Below are 21328 nucleotides of genomic sequence, written 5' to 3'. Positions count from 1 at the left end.
CTAGCAGCTGTGTTAATTCCAGCGGCAATAGCATATATTGAAGTTGCTGCAGTTCAAAAGCTCGTAGTTGGATCTAAGGATCGAGCTGGCGATCCGCCTATCTGCCTATCGATGCCCCCTTGTTCTCTTGACTGAGTGTCCTGGGGGGTCTGAAGCATTTACTTTGAAAACAGGCCCTTTGCACCAATACCTCAGCTAGGAATGAAGGAATAGGACTCTGGTTCTATTTTGTTGGTTTTCAGAACTGGGACCAGGATTAAGAGAGACGACCAGGGGCTTTCGTATTGTGCCGCTAGAGAGGACATTTTTGGATTGTCGTAGTTCTGACCATAAACAATGCTGACTAGAGATTCTGAAGCGTTATTCCCATGACCCACCAAACAGCTAACAGGAGACCAAAGTCTTTGGGTTCCGGTGGGAGTAGGGTTACACAGCTGAAACTTAAAGGAATTGATAGAAGCGCATCACCAGGAGTGGAGCCTGCAGCTTAATTTGACTCAACATGGGAAACCTCACCCAGCCCTTGCACAGAAAGGATTAACAGATAGATAGCTCTTTCCCGATTCTGTGGGTGGTGGTACATGGCCGTTCTTAGTCGATGGAGTGATTTGTCTGGTTAATACCAATGAAGAACGAGACTTCTCTATGATAACAAGATACCCGATCACCAGCGGTCAGTGTTCAACTTCCTAGAGGGACAAGTGGCATTCAGCCAGACAAGATCAAGCAATAATAGGTCTGTTATGCCCTTATATTTCTGGGGCTGCACGTGGGCGCAATGAATGGACCAGCGTGTATCTACCCTTCACCGACAGGTCTGGTAACACGCGGAATCCCATTCATGATATGGATTGGGGATTGCAATTATTTCCCATGAACGAGGAATTTTCATTAAGTGTAGGTCATAAGCTTGCATTGATTAAGGCCCTGCCCTTTGTACACACCACCCATCACTACTACCGACTGGATGTTTTAGTGAGATCTTCAGATTGATCCCACCAGGGTCGGGAATAGTCCTAGCAGAGCTCTGCGAAGACGATCAAACCTGGCTTTCCGGCGAAACTAAAAGTCGTTACAAGGTTTCTGAAACAGAAACATCAGAAGGATAATTAATGGCAGAGCAGCCAAAGGGAGAGCTATGGGCAAACCTCTGTTGCATCCCAGACCTGCACACCAACAGTCTGGGGCATCCCTCGTGCTACCATCCAGCCAGCCGAGCGGTCTTCAGCTGGTGCGTGTGGGGGACCAGGCACCGGAGAGTGGGATTGCTTCCACTGGAGGGGTCAGTGACCCCCAGAAGCTAGACGGGGATGTCAAGTAGGGTTGGGTTATCCTGCCGAGACTTACCCAACCACCCACTGGATAGAGAGCCCTGAGCAGCCCCCTCAACTCCGAGCCAGCTCCTGAGCCGTAGTGTCCGTTAGATGCTCCTGTCTCTGACCAGCTAGTGGGCCGGGGTAGGGCAGCACTGAGTGGGTGCAGTCATGAGCTGAGGGAAACATGGCTGTTCTCGAAGGGCACTTCCCCAAGCAGAGTGGGGCCCAGCATGCCAATCATGCTTTCAGCCATGGCGCAGCAGAGGCTACTTGACAGGCAGGCATCAAGGTTCTGGTTGCACACCGCCGTGGGTGAGCGATGGCCAGGCTCACTGGCACAGCGAGAAAACTTCCCTTGTGCCTAAGAACTGGGAGCTTGATGCTGTGTGGCTGGACTGGGGTTTAAAGATTCTAACTGTCCCACCCCCACCCCCATGCTGCCTCCCGCCCTCCGTTCTGTCCCCCCAAAAGGGGAGTAGGAGTTCATAGTAAGGGGATGAGCAGATTTGGTGGGTTGACCGGCAGTGGAGCGGCCTGCCTCAGTCACCGTGGGATTTCCCATTGTCCTGTCACAGAAGATGGCAGGCGGGCTTCCCGGGCAAAGTGCCCTGAATCTGTTTGTTTAAAACCCTGGTTTTGGCTGACTTCCAATTGGAGAAACTAGATGGGCGCTGGTCTGTCTCACCACGGAGGCAAGATGAGCGGCAATGCCTCCCCCCAACCCCTCCTGCACCGCTAGGCTCAGGCTGATGTCTCGAAAAATAAAGTTTTCTGTGTCTCTTGCAGGTTGATCACTCAGCTCGCGCATCGATGAAGAACGCAACTAGCTTTGAGAATTAATGTGAATTGCAAGACACATTAATCATTGACACTTAGAGCACACCTTGCGGCCCTGGGTTTCTCCCAGGGCTACACCTGTCTGAGGGTCACTTGAACATCAATTGCCCCGGGGACCCTCGACAGGGCATAACTGGGGCCATTGCAGGGACCCCTTTCTGTTTGTCCCCGTAAGGTCATACTCCAATCAGCACTGTCACAGTATTCATGGACCTGGCGTGAAGGCTTGTTGGCAGAGCTTCCTGGCCTCCCCGTTTCCCCCGTTGTGGGGTCAGGAGGGCCAGGTGCCCAGTTTGTCCTGATGGTGTTGGGAGCAGTGACCTGACGCACCTTCTCCTACACCTGGGCAGTTGGCTGTGCCACTTGTGGCTGTCTGTGGTGTCCCATGGCTGCCTGCACAGGACAGGTCTGGAGCGCTGGCCTCACGACCGCATCCATCAGGCAACCTCACCGCAGGCGAGTTTTGGAGCAGATCGGGATAGCGCACACAGGACCGCACCAGAGGTGCAAGGCTGGAGAAACCCCTGACAGCCCCAGGCCCATGATGACCCGCTACCCGAGCTTCGACTCCCCGACTATGACCTCAGATCAGATGTGGTGACCCACTGAATGTAAGTATCTCATTAAGCAGAGGAAAATGAACTAACCTGAATTCCCTCAGTAATGTCAAGTGAAGAGGGAAGAGCCCAGCACCAAATTCCTGTCAGAAGTGAGCACAGGAAATGTGGCATACAGAAGACTGGCTACCTAGCATCACTCAGGGGGCCCAACTCCCTGTGATCAAGGACCACCACGTGGATGGTGTTAGGCCAGTAGCAACCTACGGCATGCCAGGATCGGGTCTTCTCAGAGTCGGGTTGCTTGGGAATGCAGCCCAAATGCTAAATACAGGCTTGTTACCAATAGCTAACAAGTACTGTAAGTGAAAGTTGAAAAGAACTTAGAAGAGATAGTTTAAGAGAGCATGGAACCATTGAGAGGTAAATGGGTTAGGTGCATGCAGTTTGCCCAGAGGATTCAACATAGTGGACAGGTTGGCTGCCCGGAACAGCGGTTCTCCATGCGGGACTGCCACCCAGGCAGATCCAGCCCCCACAGGGTGCATTTCCTCCATGGCGTTGAACCGCAACCAACTCTGGGTTGGCTGGGAAGGCTCCAGGGGTAGAGTGTTACATGCATGGCTGCAGTTTTACCATGTCAGAGGGTCCGACGGGAATGACCGCCAGTCCACCCTCCTCTGGCAACCGTCCCAGGCCCTTTTGGGGATCACCGGACTAAAAACACGGATGGGTACCTCTGCTCCCAGTGTGACTGTCGACTGGGTTGGACTGTCCTCAGTGTGCCCTGACTGCATTGCACCGTGAGGGGGGTAGGGGGTCCACAAAGGGTACCATGGGTCTGCAGTGAATGTCAGTTACCCACACGACCTGTCTTTAAACATGGACCAAGTAGTCTAACATATGCGTGAGTCGGAGAGTCAAGCAAAACCCAGTGGTGCAATTAAGGTGGGGGCTGGTGCACGGCGACTAAGGTGTGATCCAGTTGGGGCATTGCGACAAGCGCACCACTGGCCCGTCTCGCCCGCTCTGTCGGGAGATGGAGCATGAGCATGTGTGATAGGACCCGAAATATGACAAACTATGCCTGGGCAGAGCTCCATGCCCTCGTGCAGCATGTGGGCAACCTGGAGAAAAGGGTGGAGGAGTCAGAATGGCATGCCAGACGCAATAACATTCTTATTGTTAGCCTGCCGGAAGGAATGGAGGGGCCTAACCCAACAGAATATGTAGAATCCATGCTTTTGCAGGAAATAACTGGTGGTGCACTGACCCAGGGGTTTGCAGTTGAGAGGGCGCACAGAGCCTTGACAAGGAGACCGCCCCCAGGAGCCCCCCCGCGAGTGTTGATCGCAAAGATCTTGAACTATCGGGATCGGGAGAAGATACTTGAATTCTTCCGGAAGGGAGGAACGAAAGAAAGGGGGCCGGCGTAAATCACGGCGTACCCGGACTACACTCTGCACGTACAGCGGAGCACGATGAACTTCGGGGCGGTGAAAAGGAGGTTGAGAGGGGCCGGCCACCGATACATGTTGCTCTACCCGGCCAAACTGAAAGTGTTCTATAAGAACAAAACTCTGTTCTTCGAGATGCCGGAGGATGCTATGGATTGGCTGGACATGCAGGGTCGCCCTCAGGAACCGGATATCCAGATGGGAGCCGTCGAAGATAAGTAGCAAGCAGCTGGGCCATCCCCGGTGACATAGCATAAGACATTGGGACTAGAATTTAGCATTACATAAAGCTGGTGGGGAATGTGTTGCAGCAAATATAGGCTGGCAAGATCCGTTAGATGCTACAATGCTACTTAGATGAAGACATTGGGACTTTAATATAGTGTTAAATATAGCTTGTGGGGAATGTGTTGCAGCATATATATTCTGGCAGGATCCGTTGGATGTAACTATTACAATCAGATGAGTGGGAGCTCCAGGGAGACTATCCTTGAACCCCTTAGTTGTACACTTAGTTGGTACTCTGTTAGATTGGTGACGCCCCGCGGGGTCCTAGTCGTCGGTCACAAGAAAGGACCAGACGCGGGTGGGCCTGAGATCCAGGGATGGAGCTGGGCATTTGTTGGGGCAGGGTAGGGTGGGGGGAGGGGAAGGGTTGTGTGCAGTGGGGTAGAGTTGGGGAGAGGGTAGGGGGGGGAGTTGTTGGGGTTGGGAGGGATAAGAGACGGACTACGGGCCATCAGGAAAGACATCGGAGGGGAGAGTGGATGGGGAGTACATAGAGTAGATGGCATCAGGTAATCTCAGAGTGGCGACCTGGAAAATGCGGGACCTCAATAGTTATCTAAAACGTAACAAAGTGATGATGTACCTAAAGAGGATGCGTTTTGACATAGCCTTGCTACAGGAGACCCACCTCACCAAGGAGAAGTTGGAGGTGGTCAGAAGAAAATGGAAAGGTAATGTCATAGGGGCCACATACTCGGCATATGCAAGAGAGGTGATCAAATGGGTGGTACCGCACGTGCCGTTTCAGGTGCTCAGCTCGACTATAGACCCAGAGGGCAGAATGGTGGTGGTGGCGGGACTCCTGGAGAACAGGGAGGTGAATATCATAAATGTGTATGCCCCTAACCACGATACAGCGGCATATTTCAGGTCCCTATATAGTAAAATTAGCCCCCTGGTAGGTGGCACAATGGTGTGGGGAGGAGATTTCAATTGCACCCTGAACCCCAGGATAGATAGGTCAGATGACAAATCAGGGAAGCCGGTGCTAGCAGCTAAAGCATTGGGTGCACTGTTGATAGACCTCGGTCTAGAGGACGTGTAGAGAAAACTGCACCCAATTGATAGGCAATATTCGCACTATGCAGCGCCTCATGACCTGCATACGAGGCTAGATTATGTGTTTGCTGATGCTGAGATAGCGGGAGAAATGGTGGGGGCAGAATAAAAGGTCTGGGTATTATCCGACCATTCACCTTTAGTCGTAGAGTGGTGACATCAATCCCCAGAGCGCGTATCCCGACATGGAGGCTCAGAACTGAGGCTCTACAGGATGCGGGATTTCGAGAGGATCTGAGAGAGGCCATCGAGGAATACTTTGAGATCAACACGGGCAGTGTACGCTCTGTGGGAACAGTATGGGAGGCATTTAAGGTGGTGGTGCGTGGGGTAGCTATATCAAAATCCAAGGGGTTCCAAGGGGGTATTGAACGGGAACTGCAGGAAACAGAAAGAGAGCTGGAGGGCCTTACACAGAGCGAGGGGCCCACCCGAGAGAACAGCATCAAGATAAGGGACTTACAGTTAGCTTGTAGCGAACTCTGGGATAGATTATGCAAATTAAATTATAAGAAATACACGGAGAGGCTATATGCAAGGGGGGATAAGCCGGGTAGATTATTGGCTTGGTTATACAAAAATGAAACCCCCCCGCTCGGTGATTAGAGAGGTCAGGAACGAGGAAGGTCAAATCTGTAATACCCAGGAAGGGGTAAATGAAGAATTCCTCAAGTATTACAGACGATTATATGAGGACACAGGAGAGGACGTGAGTCAAGAAATACTGGAAATAATTGAAGATACAGGGCTGCTCACCTTAGATGATCTAGAACACACAGATCTCGACGCCCCCATCACCTCGGACGAACTGGAGGCAGTGATCCAACACCTGCCTACATGTAAAGCACCCGGGTCGGATGGGTTACCCAGCGAGTTTTATAAAATGTATAAACAGGAGCTACTCCAGTCGTTGCTGGCCATGTTTAATGAAGCCTATGAGCGGGGGGAACTGCCGGCATCCCTCCGTGAGGCAGTGATCATCCCGCTCCTAAAACCAGGCAAGCTGGACGTGGAATGCGGATCCTATAGGGTTACTTCCCCGGTAGAAATATCACAGACAACCACAAGAGGATGCACCATATCATTGACCAAACCGAGGGAGACTCGGGCGAGCTGGCCATCGTGTCACTGGACGCGGTCAAAGCTTTTGATTCAGTGCGATGGCCGTGGTTGAAAGCGACTCTAAAAGGATACGGAATGGGACCAGGATATATCAGATGTGTTCAGATGTTATATAGCTCCCCGATTGCAAGAGTTAAAATAGGAACAACAATTTCAGATAAATGGCAACTCAGTAGGGGGACCATGCTATACATCCTGGCATTAGAGCCGCTGGCAATATGCCTGCGGCAACAATACTGTGAGGTGGGGATCCGTACTACAGGAGGTACACACCTGATGTCGCTGTACGAGGATGATATGCTTCTCTATTTGCGTTACCTGGAGGAGAACCTGCAATATGTGTTGGAGGTGATGGACCGTTACGCCACCCTCTCGGGCATATCAGTGAACCCTGGGAAGTCTAGTCTGTTCCCATTGGGAAGGTACAAGAGCACCCCATTGGAGAGGCTGCCCATCTTGCAGATACCCTGGCAGACCGTGACATTTAGGTATCTGGGCATAAATATTTACCACAGAATAGAGACAGAGCACAAACAGAACACAGAGAAAGCGATAGGGGGAGTTAAGAATAGCATGGCGTTCTGGTCTAGATTACCCCTAGCCATGATGGGGAGGGCAACTCTGCTCAAAGGGTGGTTTTGCCCAGACTCTTGCATTTCTTTGTGAATATCCCGTACCTGATCCCCAGATGCTTTTTTGTGAGGCTTCATGGCATGTGCAGGGACTTCATATGGGGCAATTCTAGAAACCGGGTGGCCCTGCGGAAATTACAGAACACATGTGATAAGGGGGGCATAAACCTGTCGATTTTTTAACTGTACTACTTGCCGGGTCAGTTGCTGTACGTGGCTAGGTGGTTGTCTGCAGAAGACTCAGCAGAAGCTAGGCTTTTGCCAGGCAAATCAGCTCCATACTTTTTGAGAGAGACAGTGTGGCTGCATAAAACTAAAATGGCGAGGAGGGGGAGACTATTGAAATTGGGCTGGGGAGACTGGCGCAGGACATGGTGAACGATGGGTGACCCAGACCCGCTTTCTCAGCAGGCCCCGCTGGCAGTGCTATGCAGGGACGAATCCCAATTGTTTGAAGTGGTCCGCAGATACTGGGAACCGGTGGGCTTAGCCACCCTCGGAGATATATGGCAGGGTGGGGAGGCATTGGGATTCCTGAGGTTGCAGGAGTAGACAGGGGTGCATAGAGGCCAATACATTACTTATACCAGACTCATGAAACGGGTGAAGGAGAGGTGGCCTGAGACAGTGCTAAAGGAAGAACTTGATGTCACCCTAGAAACGATGTATGATGTCTCGGAGGGTGGGCATGAAATATCCAGGATATATGAGCTCCTGAGAGCGAAGGCAGGGAAAGAGCTGCTTCAACTGAGGCATGATTTGGAGGAGGAGGTAGGAGAACCCATGACAGAGGGACAGAGGGACACTGGTTTAGAGCCCAAAGGTACCATAAAAAGGTGTTTCGGAATGAGAGACTCAAGCAGATCCAGCTGTACGTTACCCATAGAGCTTATCTGTCTCCCAGAAGGATAGCCAGGTTTGGGGGCTCGGCTATACAGAAATGCCCTAGGTGCGGGGAGGAGGAGGCAGGGTTGCTGCACACGCTCTGGGCCTGCCCTGAGGTGCACAGATTCTGGGAAGAAATAAAGATGAAAATGGGTGGTGGGGGGGTGGGGCTTGACATAGGGTTGGCTTGGGCATGTATGCTTGGGATTTTCCCCAGGCCACATACTTCAAAGAATGTCAGTAAGATGAAGGACCTGGCCTATATTTTGGCTAAGCGCAGAATTGCAATGTGCTGGAAAGCAGCCCGTAGGCCCAGAGTGGAGATGTGGTGGGCGGACCTCTTGAGATGGGCAGAAGCAGAAACTGCGGTATGGTTTGAAGCTGTCACCAGGGGAGGAGAGGAGGAAGTGGGCCCTCTGATAGCCTGGAGGCAACTGGTGACCTCAATGGCAAACCCCCACCAGGTCAATCATGAAACAGAAGACTCAGATGAGTCGACAAACACTGATATTACTGAAAATGCTTATGCAGAGGATGCTGGTGAGACGGCCCGAGTTTGTGGGGAGGGAGAGGGGAGGACAGAGAATAACATTGTATAATGCGATGTTTTGACTTTGATTATGAACGTCCTAAAAAGTTGCAATGTTTGGTGTGTTGTTTGCTTAATAATAATAAAAATTGTTAAAAAAAAAAAAACTATGCCTAGGAAGGGCAAAGCCAGAAGAAACTCTGGTGGAGATCCGTGGTGGACCTGACATGCAAATCAGTCATCCGAAATGGATATAGGGGCAAACAACTAATCAAACCATCTAGTACCTGGGTCCCTCAGAAAGTTCCCTCAGGATAGCTGGCACCCGGATGCCCCAGTTTTATCTCGAAAAGCTAATGAGGTCTGCGGGTCAAAACGATCTCCACCTATTCTCAAACTTCAAATGGGTTAGTAGCCCGGCTCACTGGCGTGAAGCCAGGCATCGAATGCCAGTGCCCAGAGTGCCAGTTTTGGTAAGCAGAGCTGTCGCTGCAGGATGAACTGAATGCCAGATTAAGGTGCACAATGCCGACACTCATCAGAACCCAGAAAAGGTGTTTGTTGATATAGGATGGTGGCCATGGGAGTCGAAATCTGCTAAGTCGTGTGTGACAATTTACGTGCTGAATCTGCTAGCCCTAACAATGGATGGTGCTGGAGTGTCAGGCCCATACCCGGCCATTGCTGGCGCTGAGAGCCACGGGGCTATGCCATAACAAGTAGGACGGACACTGCAATTTGCACAGTAGCCCGGGGAGAGTGATTGGGAGGAGCCGCCGAAGGTGCAGTTCTTGGTGGTGGTAGAAAATATTAAACCAAGAACTTTGAAGGCCAAAGTGGAGGAGGGTACAATGTGAACAGCTGTTGGACATGAGTCAGTCATTCCTTAGAGATGGGTGAGCGCCGTTCAGAAGGGATAGGCAATGGCATCCGTTGCCCTCAGTCAATTGAAAGGCACAGACAGGCGCCCTTGCTGCATTCATTGCTGTAACGCAAATGTTCCTGGAGAATCTGGTGGGTGCCCCAGGGAGAGTTCTATTTTATTTGTGAAGGATAGATCACCCTGGAATGTTTTTGCAGTAAGAGAGGCGGCCGAGCTTTGCGAAATTGCCCCGGTTCCGGCGTTGTCTGGTGAGCTCTCGCAGGTCCTTGAAAATCCAGGGAAGATGGTGAAAATATCCCTCTGGCCCATACCCATATCCTTAGCAGGTCTCCAAGGTGAACAGCCTCTGGCATGTTGGAACGGTTACCAGACATTTGGTCGAATGCATTTGATCGAATTACAATATAGTCGAATCAATTTGGTCGAAAAAATGGTCGAATTTTTTTTTTTTTTTTCTTTTTTTTGGGGGGTCCCCCCCTAACCCCTGTTTTTGGTGTTAAAACAGCTTTTTTAACCTATTTTTACCTATACTAGAGCAAAAAAAAATCTATACTTTTAAAAAAAAAAATCGACCTTTTTTTTTTCGGCCAAATTGATTCGACCAATTTGTCATTCGATCAAATATATTCGACCATTTGACTGGACACCTGTTGGAACAATGTCGGTAAGGGAAGTCGGCAAGTCATATCTGTAACTTCAGGATAAGGATTGAGTCTACGGACTGGGTCAGTCAGGCTGGGGTGCAAAACTGGTCTGAGCAGGTGCCCTGGCTGGACGAGGCATCTCCCTGCCCATCCCCCTGACCCCCTGCTGAGTCTGGATGCAAGCCAGGCGCTTCCTGTGGATCACCCTACCTGGGGTGGTCAGCTCTCTGTTCCTCTACCCGGATTCAAGGCCGGCGTTCTGCCTCAGACGACGCCTAGCAGTTGACTTCGAACTGGTGCGGAACCTGCTGGTTTATTTGAAACAAAGCATTGCAAAGGCCCACAGTGAATGTTGATGCACTGACATTTCTTCCCAGTGCTCTGAATGTCAAAGTGAAGAAATTCAATGTAGCACTGGAAACGGCGGGGGTAACTATGAGTCTCTTAACCTTTCTCAGTTATAGTGACCATTACCTATGCGTGCTACCGCTGATAACTATCCCTGTTGGATGATTCCTGTATATGAGGAGTCTGTTGGGGAAAAAGGGTATAACATCTCCATCTATGCTGACCATGGTCTGATAGCTTTGTGTGCCAAGACAAATGGTGAATCAAAACAAAACAATTCCAGATGAGGTATTCGCTGGATCAACAAAATCTCATTAGGAAGTTGGTGTTGCTTCCTTTCACAAAACCAAACCCTGTACTGGTTTTGAAAGACCAAGACTGAGCTGAAAGAGAAGACTGGCGCAAATAGATATCGTAAATTGCTTGCAAGACATGCCAAGCCACCCAGTCTAATTTATGATCTGCATAGCGGCAAGATCTCAGCATTAAGGCACAAAGAGATCGATGGGGTTCCTCATGACGGATCACTACCCAGTGATGGACTAGCTATCAAAAGTCGTTTGCCAACATTCATGAACCAGTAAGCCTGCTGGATGTAGGACCTGTAACGAGCTCCAGACTCTGGCTGTTTAATGAAGGTCATAGCCATGGAGGGATAACCATGCCCATAAACCATGCTCTCTCGAAATCGACTCCTAAATTGATTCTGTTGAAGGATCCAGAATCAGTCTCGGAGCTATCATCCCAATGGTTGTGTTTGTCTGTAACTCCAACTGGGCGCCTGTCCAACAATATTGTAGAATTATGTAAATATTAGTAATTGTTTATATATTGTTAGATAATATTGTTAGTTGTCTCAAATTATATATTGTTACATATATGTTCATCTCTTGTATGTACTGAACCAGGTATGCCTATAGTATACTTTGGTGTTGTATATGATCATGCCCTCGGCTTGCAAAAAAACTATAAAATGGCAGCTGATGGGCAGCCATTAACCCAGAATGAGCCACTTCAGTGGTACAAAAATAGCCAAATGGCTTGTCATGTAATTAGTGGCATGCATGAATGGATGAACGATATTCCCACTGCCCTACTTACCATATAGCAAAACCACAGCCCAGGGAAAGGGCTTGGCAGAATCAGCAGGGAAAGAATACACTGTTGAGTTTGACTGTAGTCTGGCACTGTGAAGAGATATGAGAAGTGCAGGATAAGTGGGAGGCCCTCTGGCTGCTAGTGAAATATCTCTTTTCTTATCGATTTTTCACTTACCCTGTGAGGCAGTGGGGCAGGTCATGTGGAGGTGTCGCTTCTGGCTCAAAGCACTGGCTCCAGCTGAGTATGACCTGCTCCGGGAACAGTTACAGGTGAGGAGTTTGACTAGGGCAGTACACTTGTCAAATGAGAATGCAGTTGTGCTAAGGTGAGCTCAGGAAGCACAGAAACCTCCTGCACAGCAGAAGGGCAAAAGCTTGATAGATATACATTTCAGGGCCTCACAATCCTTCTGACTTTTTGGCTTTCATATAGGATATGTCTAAACATTACTGCTGGGATACCGGTCTTGTGGTGGCCAAGCGTTCATAGCGACATTGCATTTTGATCCGTCCATGTCGGCTCTTCCTATCGTTGTAAAGCAGAATTCACCAAATGTTGGATTGTTCACCGACTAACAGGGAATGTGAGCTGGGTTTAGACCATCTTGTGATGGGGAAGTGTTGCCCTACTGATGATTTGTTGTTGCAATCGTAACCCTGCTCAGTACTAGCGGTACGGCAGCTTCAGACAATTGGTGTATGTGCTTGACTGAAGAGCCAATGGGGCTAAGGTACCATCTGTGGGATTATGACTGAACACCTTTAAGTCAGAATCCCCCTAAACCATAAGGTATCGCAGTGATGTGGAGATTTGGTTGGCCCACGATAGCCAACCTCTGGGCGAGTGCGTAGAGCTGCTCACCTCAGGACACGCATGCTGAAGGAAGAGGGCCACATCATTCGCCCGTAGTGCACCACATGTTTATGGGGAATGTGGTGCAAAATCATTCATAGATTCTGGGTCAGGGTTTTGTAAGTAGCAGAGCAGCTACCTCGCTGCCATCTATTGGCAGTCATCCTCTGAGTCAGCGATGTGTTAAAAGCACAGACACAGTGGCAGTGTTGCAAGAGTCTGCATCCTTGCTTCACTGTGGGGCACACAAAAACTCCCCCCATGCCAGGTGAACCCGCGGGGTGTGTGCTGTATGGTGATCGCTCTTCTCTCTTTATGGTGAGCGTAGCAGACCAGATGGCTTAGGACCAGCCAGTGGCACAGTGGCAGAATCCAGCCCATGAGAGACAGGGATGAGAGATCGGGCCTTGGTTGCGGATGGCAGATTAAATCCCAGGCCCAGTGCGCTGAGGTGGCGGCTTAAGCCCCGGACCCAAGACAAGGGCCTTAAGGCATGCACTAACTCATGACTAGCCTGCCATCTGGCTGGAGCGGACTGACCAAATGGCCTCAGACACAGCTGGCTCGACTGTCTCATACATTTGTATGTGGCCAGGCCCCATAATAGTAGGTCAGGAGTGTCTCCCCGTTGTATGGATGTGTGGTGTGGGAGCAGGGTGGGGTCCCCCATGCCCGGACCGAGGCCCCAGAGCAGGTTGTCACCAATGGGCTTGTCCGCAGAGGGAGAGGCTAAACTAGTCCAGCAGCTGAAGGCCCAGGAGGGACCCGGGGTACAGTAGGAGTCCAAGGGAAGTGCTGATGGAGCTAATCAATGTGGTCAGGAGCCACGGCCCTCTTAGCAGGACAGCACACTGAGGCATCGAGGGCAGAGCCCCAGGTAGAGGGGGTGCCACCCTCCCCTTGGGTGCTGCTGGTTAGACATAGTTGTCAAGTTTCCCTATTCTATGCGGGACACCTCCAGCCAGTCCTGTTTTCTTCAGTTCACACATTGCATGTCTATGCAAGCTGACGAGGAGATTTTGCAAGCCCTGATGAAGATCTCAGTCAGGTGAGCCCTTTCTTGTATTCGGTGCATGCCACTCAGGGCAGCACATGGTATTGTGATATTGTGCCTGGGGATGTTGTCACTCTGTTATGAGATTCTACCTGTGTTGAGTGGAAGTGAGCAGGTCCAGCTGCAATAGTGCAGAGGGAGACATCATGAAAATGTCTGTCAGGTGAGCCCTTTCTTGCAGTTGGTGCATGCCACTCAGGAGAGCACATGGTATGGTGACATTGTGCTTGGGGATGTCTTCACTCTGTTATAAGATTTTACCTGTGTTTAGTGGAGGTGACCAAGTTGAGCAGCAATGGTGCAGAGGAAGACATCATGAAGATGGCAGCAAAGTGAGCCCTTTTTTGCAGTTGGTGCATGCCACTCAGGGGAGCACATGGTACGGTGTCATTGTGCCTGGGGATGTCTTCACTCTGTTATGATATTTGACCTGTGTTGAGGGGAGGAGAGCCGTTTGAGCAAGACTCAGTTGGCCTAGGATAGCCAGCCTCTGGGCTAGTGCATAGAGCTGCTCACCTCAGGACTTGAGTGTGGACAGAAGAGGGCCACCTCTCTCGCCCCCGTAGTGCACCACATGTTCATGGCGAATGTGGTGCAAAATCATTCATAGACTACCTGATTCTGGGTCAGGGTTTTGTAAGTATCAGAGCAACTACCTCATTGCAATCTATTGGTAGTCATTCTCTGAGACAAGGTTTTGTTAAAGGCACTGCCGCAGTGGTGGTGCCGCAAGAGTCTCCATCCTTCCTCCTCCTGCTGCACTGTGGGGCACACAGGAAACTCCCCCTCACCCTGGGTGAACACACAGGGGAGTGTGTTGGATGGTGATCACTCTTCTCCCTTTCTGGTGAGCCTAGCACACCAGATGGATTTGGCCCAGCCATTGGCACAGTGGCAGAACCCAGCCCGTGGGAGGCAGGGAAGAGAAACTGGGCCTTGGTTGCAGATGGAAGATTAAACCCCAGTCCCAGGGCACTGAGGTGGCGACTTAAGCCTGGACCCGGGCTGGCGGCCTTAAAGCATGCACTACCTCATGGTTGCCCTGACATCTGGCTGGAGCGGTCTTACCAGATGGTCTGAGACACAGCTAGCCAAACTGTCTCCTATATTTGTCTGCGTCCCGGCTACATAATAGTAAGTCAGGAGTGTCTCCCTGTGGCATGGATGTTTGGCGTGGGAGCAGGGTGGGCTCCCCCATGCTCGGACCGAGGCATCAGAGCAGGTGGGGACTAACGGGCATGGCCGCAAAGGGAGAGGCTAAGCTAGCCCGGCAGCAGAAGTCCCAAGCGGGACCAGGGGTACAGTAGGAGTCCAAGGGAAGTGCTGATGGAGCTCCGTAGTGTGGTCAGGAGCCACAGTCCTCTAAGCAGGGCAAAGCTCTAGGGCAGTGAGGACAGAGTGCCAGGTGGACTGGGGTGCCACCCTCCACTTGGATGCTGCTGGGTAGACCATAGTTGTCAAGTTTCCCTATTCAATTCGGCACACCTCCAGCCAGTCCTTTTTTTTTAGTTCACGCATTGCATAACTATGCAAGCGGACAAGGAGATTTTGCAAGCCCTGGTGTAGGTCTCAGTCAGGTGAGCCCTTTCCTGTTGTTGGTGCATGCCACTCAGGGGAGCACATGGTACGGTGACATTGTGCCTGGGGATGTCTTCACTCTGTTATGATATTTGGCCTGTTTTGAGGGGAGGTGAGCAGGTCCAGCAACAATGGTGCGGAGGGATACATTGCGAAGATGGCAGTCAGGTGAGCCCTTTCTTGCAGTTGGTGCATCCCACTCAGGGGAGCACATGGTACAGTGACAGTGTGCCTAGGCATGGCTTCACTCTGTTTAGGATGTTGTGCCTGTGACAAGGATACTGGTGTTTCCACTTGCTATGACTGTGTAGGTGGTTTCTGCCCTTGGTGCGGTCGATGTTGATGGGGTGGCATTGTAGTTTCTTTGTTTTGGGGAACACACATTTTGCATCTCACAGACGCACATCTTCAGGGTGTTATTATGGACAAGCTGGATTGGCCCAAGTATATCATTGAAGGACATTAGGGTTGTGGCTTCACTGTGTGTACTCCACAGGGGTTGAAGTTCAGGAGCAGCATGTTTGTTCAACCTCATTGCATGGGTCTTCTTCCTGTGACCTTTGGAATTATCAGGGAATGGGTGGTGCCTGTGGATGCGGGAAGTGTCCCTCCTGCAGCTCTACTGCTATGCAACAGCATGTGGCAATATTGAGCAAGACACAACATGCCACAATGATCTTGCATACTATAGGAGGTGCATTTAGCAATAAGCCACCTGGTTGGTCAATATTATTGTTAATAATAATAATAATAATAATAATAATAATAATAATAATAATATTAATAATAATAATAATAAATTAACCATATGACCGTAAAAAATGAAATGGTGTTAATGTTCAAAGTAAAAATCAAAGTATACAATTTCATCATCTAAATGCATTATGATATGTGTTTCACGTTGGAATTGGCCTTTTGTGTGGTTTCAAATAATGGGTTTTCTATGATCATGGCATGTATCTGTTTGTGTATCTGCTATGTGTAAGGTTCGATTTAAACCACATACACATATACATTTTTTTTTATCAGAATGCAAAACAAATCAAGCCAATACAATATTGTCATTAATGCAAAACATTTGAAGAAATTCCTTTAAAGAAAACCCAAGAAAAATAATTGTAGTTGTTCTTAGTAAAAAATCAATAGATGGTGAAGGCACGCCCATAGACGCTCATGTCACAAAGAATACAACCCAACAGGGAAAAAAGACCAAGAGTTTCTTGCAAGGATAACACGTTTTATTTACACAAAAAGTAGGTAGGCCAGCAAAGAACTCTGTTGCTGGAGAACTTTTTGCCGGAAAATAGTACACGCAGAGTTTGTTAAGGAGACACATCATCTGTATTATGTCACATATACAGTAGAAACCTGTGTGGTTGGTTGTTGAGATCCTGTACATGGGCAGCCTACTCCATAGGGATGCCAGGCTGCTATTGGCCCCAGCCCTGTCCGTCCATCTTCCATCATGTGGGGTCAGCTGGGCTCATCGTAACCAAGGAATGAAGGTCACGTTCCTCATGAATTACTATTGTAAGACAATAGTATTCTATCATTATGGCAGGCACCTGTGAAGCTCTGGGATTTGCACAGTGGGATGCTTAAAATCATGCTGACCCACACATTATTCTCTCATTCCATATTGCACTATCCGCACCCAAGATTTCCACCCTTGCTTTGGACTATAATTGTATTTCTCCCTGTACCTCGTATTAGAATGTTTGTTGTGATGAAATAAGGTGAATTGGGTGTGTTCCTTTAGATCTTTTATGACCACTGGGTTTATGGTTGGTGGTCTGAGGTCACTTACTATCGCAGAATTCAGGGGTCTTGGACTTGGACAGTTGTGGGTGTTATAACTCATGGTGGGCTTGGTGGGGGTTGGAGGTCTGCTTTTCACATGGCTGTGATAAACGTGCATTGCAAGGCGCCTGGTGCTGTCTCGCGGCTTTGCAGAGTTGCATTCCTTCTTGGGATAACACATATTGGCAACAACTATGGAACAAAGGAAAGTTTCTGTGGAAGCTAGCATCGTGGGTCTCTCTATCCTCCACGCTTGAGCCTGTTCAGGTTTCTTCGTTGGGTCTGTGTTTACTGCGCAGCCATGCAGGGCCGAATATTCCTACCATAACTACAAAAATGGCACTTCCTTATATGTGCGCACTAAGTCTATGCATTTGTAATATTGTGTTTGTGCAGGGTTTATTAGCACGCCCCCGCGGTACATGGCAAGCGTATATATGGGATTCACCTCACGCTAATGCGCCTAGGGGGTGGAAGTGGTTCATTTCCTTCCCATAATTGGTGTGGGACCCAGTGGTATGTAATAGGAGATATTATATATATATAAGTATTAGAACAAGATAATGGACCTCATTACAATCCTGGCAGTCCTGTAACAACGGTGCCGGTAGGCTTACTGGCACCATTTTTACCATACCGGCAGAGTACAAGCTTGCAGGCAGATGACCTGGAGGGCCGAACGGCACCTGTCTGCAGACTTTGACGGTAGCACCAGAAACATTGTGAACGGTGCTGGTGCTACTGTCCCCCCAATCCTATTAAGTCCAATGGGACTCGATGGGAATGGGGAGTTCTTTTTTTCCGGTGCCTGGCCAGAGGGACAGCCGGTGCTGTAATACTGGGCAAAAAAATGCCAGACTCATAATGAGGCCCAATGTGTGGTCCTGCTTCTGCTAGGCAAAAACATGTCCGACTCCTGGAGACCTATGTTCGAATGCAAGGACCAGGTTTGTCCTTGTCAGAAAAGTTACTTTCTAGCTGAGAAGTTTTTAAGGAGTACATATCTTTCCAGCTGGGACGGTCCCAGGGCTATTCCTGACGTGGACTTTGTAATACCTGTCAGCTGTATTGTTGCATGAACCAGGACTTTGTAATACCTGTCAGCTGTATTGTTGTATGAACCAGAGGGGAGCCATTATGGACAAAAAAGAATGCGATGTTCTCTTTTACGAGAGGTTACAGGTTGAGATATCATAAGTGCCGACTTCTCTATTATCCATCTAACAGGTAAGATCAGATGTAACCATCACTCATGGAGTTACAAGAGAAAATGGTCCACTCTGCAAACATTACCATTCATTGTCCAATATGAAGTTGTTTTAGGGATGAACAATGTGCATAATGTCACGTCTAGTATCTCAAAAACTCAAAGAACTATTACATGAAATTATGAACAGGAATAGTGAATTATAAAAAATTATGTGCGCCTTTTATTATTCATACAGGTTTGGAAAATGAGTGGCGTAAAACATAAAAACATAAACAATTGATTAACACATTTTTGAAACAAAGAGTGCAAAAGAAACAATTATTCAATGTACAAAGTGAAGCAGAGAAAAGAAAATATAAGAAACAAATCTGGAATTAGTTTGTCACTTGTTCTAATTCATAGAGGTGTGACTGTTCACATTAAGAAGTATCAACAATACTTCTTTCTACTCAACATGGTATGTAAAAATCCATGTATTAGTCTGCCTACATGTAAGTACTAATCTTGATTTCACAGTTGTGCCCCTTCATGTACGCTGGGGGGCACATTGGCACGTTTCGGCTGGCCAACTGTTTGGCATTCAGTAAAGCCTTCCTCAGGGCAATTAAAACAAACCCTAGGGGGAAGCAGACAAAATTTGGTTCAGAAAGTGTAAAGGTGCTTGAGTATGAGATACTCTAAATTGATTCAAAAAGCATCTTGCCAGAATATCATAACTACCCAGGTAAGAACTTACTCTGAAAAGCAATGGGGGAGGGGAGTTCCAAAGAGAAGATTCTTCTGGGTAGAGAGCACGCTGTGCTGGAAAAACCCTTTGAAGACCCAATATGTGATTTCTTGAAGGAGCAGGGACGAGGGTCAGATTGGAAAACTTCTGTAGTGATCAGAAACTAAATGTCAAACTTTACTGTAAAAGCTATTAAAGTGAAGTAAAAGGTTAATATCTTGTTACTGTGGTCAGCATCCCAATTCCATGACTGATGATCCCCCAAATCTTGTGTGAAGCCAGCACTTCAAAGTATACATGCTGGACGCAATCCTGCATGGGAATGAAATATAGTATGTGTAGCATGGCACGAGGGAAAATGACGGCGCAACAACCATCTGGATAAAAACCTGAGACATGAGTCTGGAAGGATAGCGAACGTATACCTCAATAGTGTCTTGTTGGAGTTTCTGATGGGAGCGGGCCTGCTGGTGTCCTTGCAAGGATTCAATTATTCACAGGGGCCAAGGTTCTGCAGTAAAGACCAAAGCAGTGTCTAGCGCTGTGCTGCTTTGCTGTGTTTCTATTGGAACGCAGGCTTACTGGTGTCCTTGCAGGGATCCGATTATTCGAGGGGGCCAAAGTACTGCAGCGAAAACAGACAGGGGGAGAAGTTTTCATAGAGCAGCTTTTTCTGGCTGATGCTGGTTTCATAATTAAAAACATTAAAATGTGCTTTACCTTATTAGAGTTGAGCACACCGGAAAGTGTTGTGCTCCTTGTCTGGATACCCAAGCGTGTTGTGAAGATGGTGAACACGGATGAGTCAATCATGTTGTGCTTATTTGGACCCCGATTGGTGAAAGGGCTGGAGACAGGGGTATAGAATAGTGGTTGTTAATTTCAACGTAAAAGAAGGATTATATTGGAGGAAGAAATTCCTCATTTAAACCTTGTTGGTAAGTGTCCAGTCTATATATCCAGCGAGCTTCCTTTTGTAGGAGACTCCTCAAAACATTAGAAGATTCTTTTCCTACATCGAAAATCCACCATGTAATGCCATCCACTGTATCTAGGTGCTCGATGTAGTGGTTGCCCAGGGGTGCAGAAAGATTTTTGCATCGTATTTTAGACCTATGTTCACAAATACTTGTGTGTAATGGTCTAGCAGTATGGCTCACATACCTTAGTCTGCAGGGGCATTCAATGCGGTATACCACCTGCTTGGTTTTTCAGTTGGTATGGTTGAGTAGTGACCATGTCCGCCAGTCAATGTTGAATTGCTTAATTTTCTTAGTTAACTGGCACGCTGTGCAGTTCCCACATGTATAGTGTCAAGTGATTGCTCGCAGGTCCCACTCACGGAGCCATCCTGCACTCACTGACAAATCTCACACAGAGAACACATTCTATATTCCTTTCTAAGTCGATACTACACACCCGCCTGTTTAGAATATTAAACAAAATCGTGTTGGATGCCATACGTACACAGAACCTCTATCTATATACGACAGACTACCCACACACGTCTGGAAAGTTCAGAGAAGCAACGTACACAAGAAAAACCAAAGTGTGAGCTCCACGGTAGCAGTCCCACTAATCCTCCCACACACACACAAGCCAAGATGCCAGTGTCCACATGACATGTAAAGTTACACAGTATGAGAAAATGATGCACTTGCTCTACCATGTGCATGCAATTCCACAGTGCATACCATGTGATCCTAATCAGTAATTCATGACTGCAAAATGCATACAAATTCACTTTACCAGAACTACCAGGCAAATTGCACAAGGTGCATGGAGGCATGCAAGCACATCTTCACGTCCTGTTCAACCTCATTCCTTTGTCTACACCACCACGTCGCCAAGCAATCCTCAACCAATGACCCACATTCAGAAAAATGGCATCAAAACAGAACACAGTCCTATACCTTTAGCGACATCAAAACACAGACTGACTCGTGTTACACAAAAAGGAAGGCTAAAGTGGCATGACACAAACTATCCTCACAGAAACACGATTCCATTCAATTTTACCCATTAATTGTCCTCTCCACAGAAACACCATGTAACTCACTATGGCATACACTGTACAATTCATGCAGATATTTACACTAAAGAAACACCTTGCCATTTACATAAGTAACATGTTTTACATTACAGAAACATGATGGATTTCATGTTCGACTAATTGTGCCCATGTTCACCTCACGAGCAGTGGAATTCACCAAATTGCAACCAGGATATAGTAATGATACCATCCACAGTCACACAACACACTACAGTAATGGCGGCAAAAGAAGTAAATGCCCCTAATGTCACTTCGAATATGATACACTTAGATACAGCAACACTGAATGTAACCCTTTAAGACATGCCCCTCCCAATGTTTAAAGACTAGCAGAGTACCCAACACCTTAAATGGTGAATGTCTTAATCCGTACCCATTTACTTCAATAAATCAGAA

The 21328-nt window shown here is 48.3% G+C and overlaps 1 pseudogene; it reads left to right on the top strand.

Annotated features, from left to right (window-relative positions):
• Positions 1-2091: 2091 nt before the first annotated feature.
• Positions 2092-2245, top strand: LOC138481939 (5.8S ribosomal RNA; annotated as a pseudogene).
• Positions 2246-21328: the final 19083 nt, after the last annotated feature.

The sequence above is a fragment of the Ambystoma mexicanum genome, chromosome 5p (assembly GCF_040938575.1).
Source record: "Ambystoma mexicanum isolate Mex_15411 chromosome 5p, UKY_AmexF1_1, whole genome shotgun sequence".
NCBI lineage: Eukaryota > Metazoa > Chordata > Amphibia > Caudata > Ambystomatidae > Ambystoma > Ambystoma mexicanum.
Note: the sequence above shows the minus strand (reverse complement) of the source record. Positions and strands in the feature narration are given on the sequence as shown.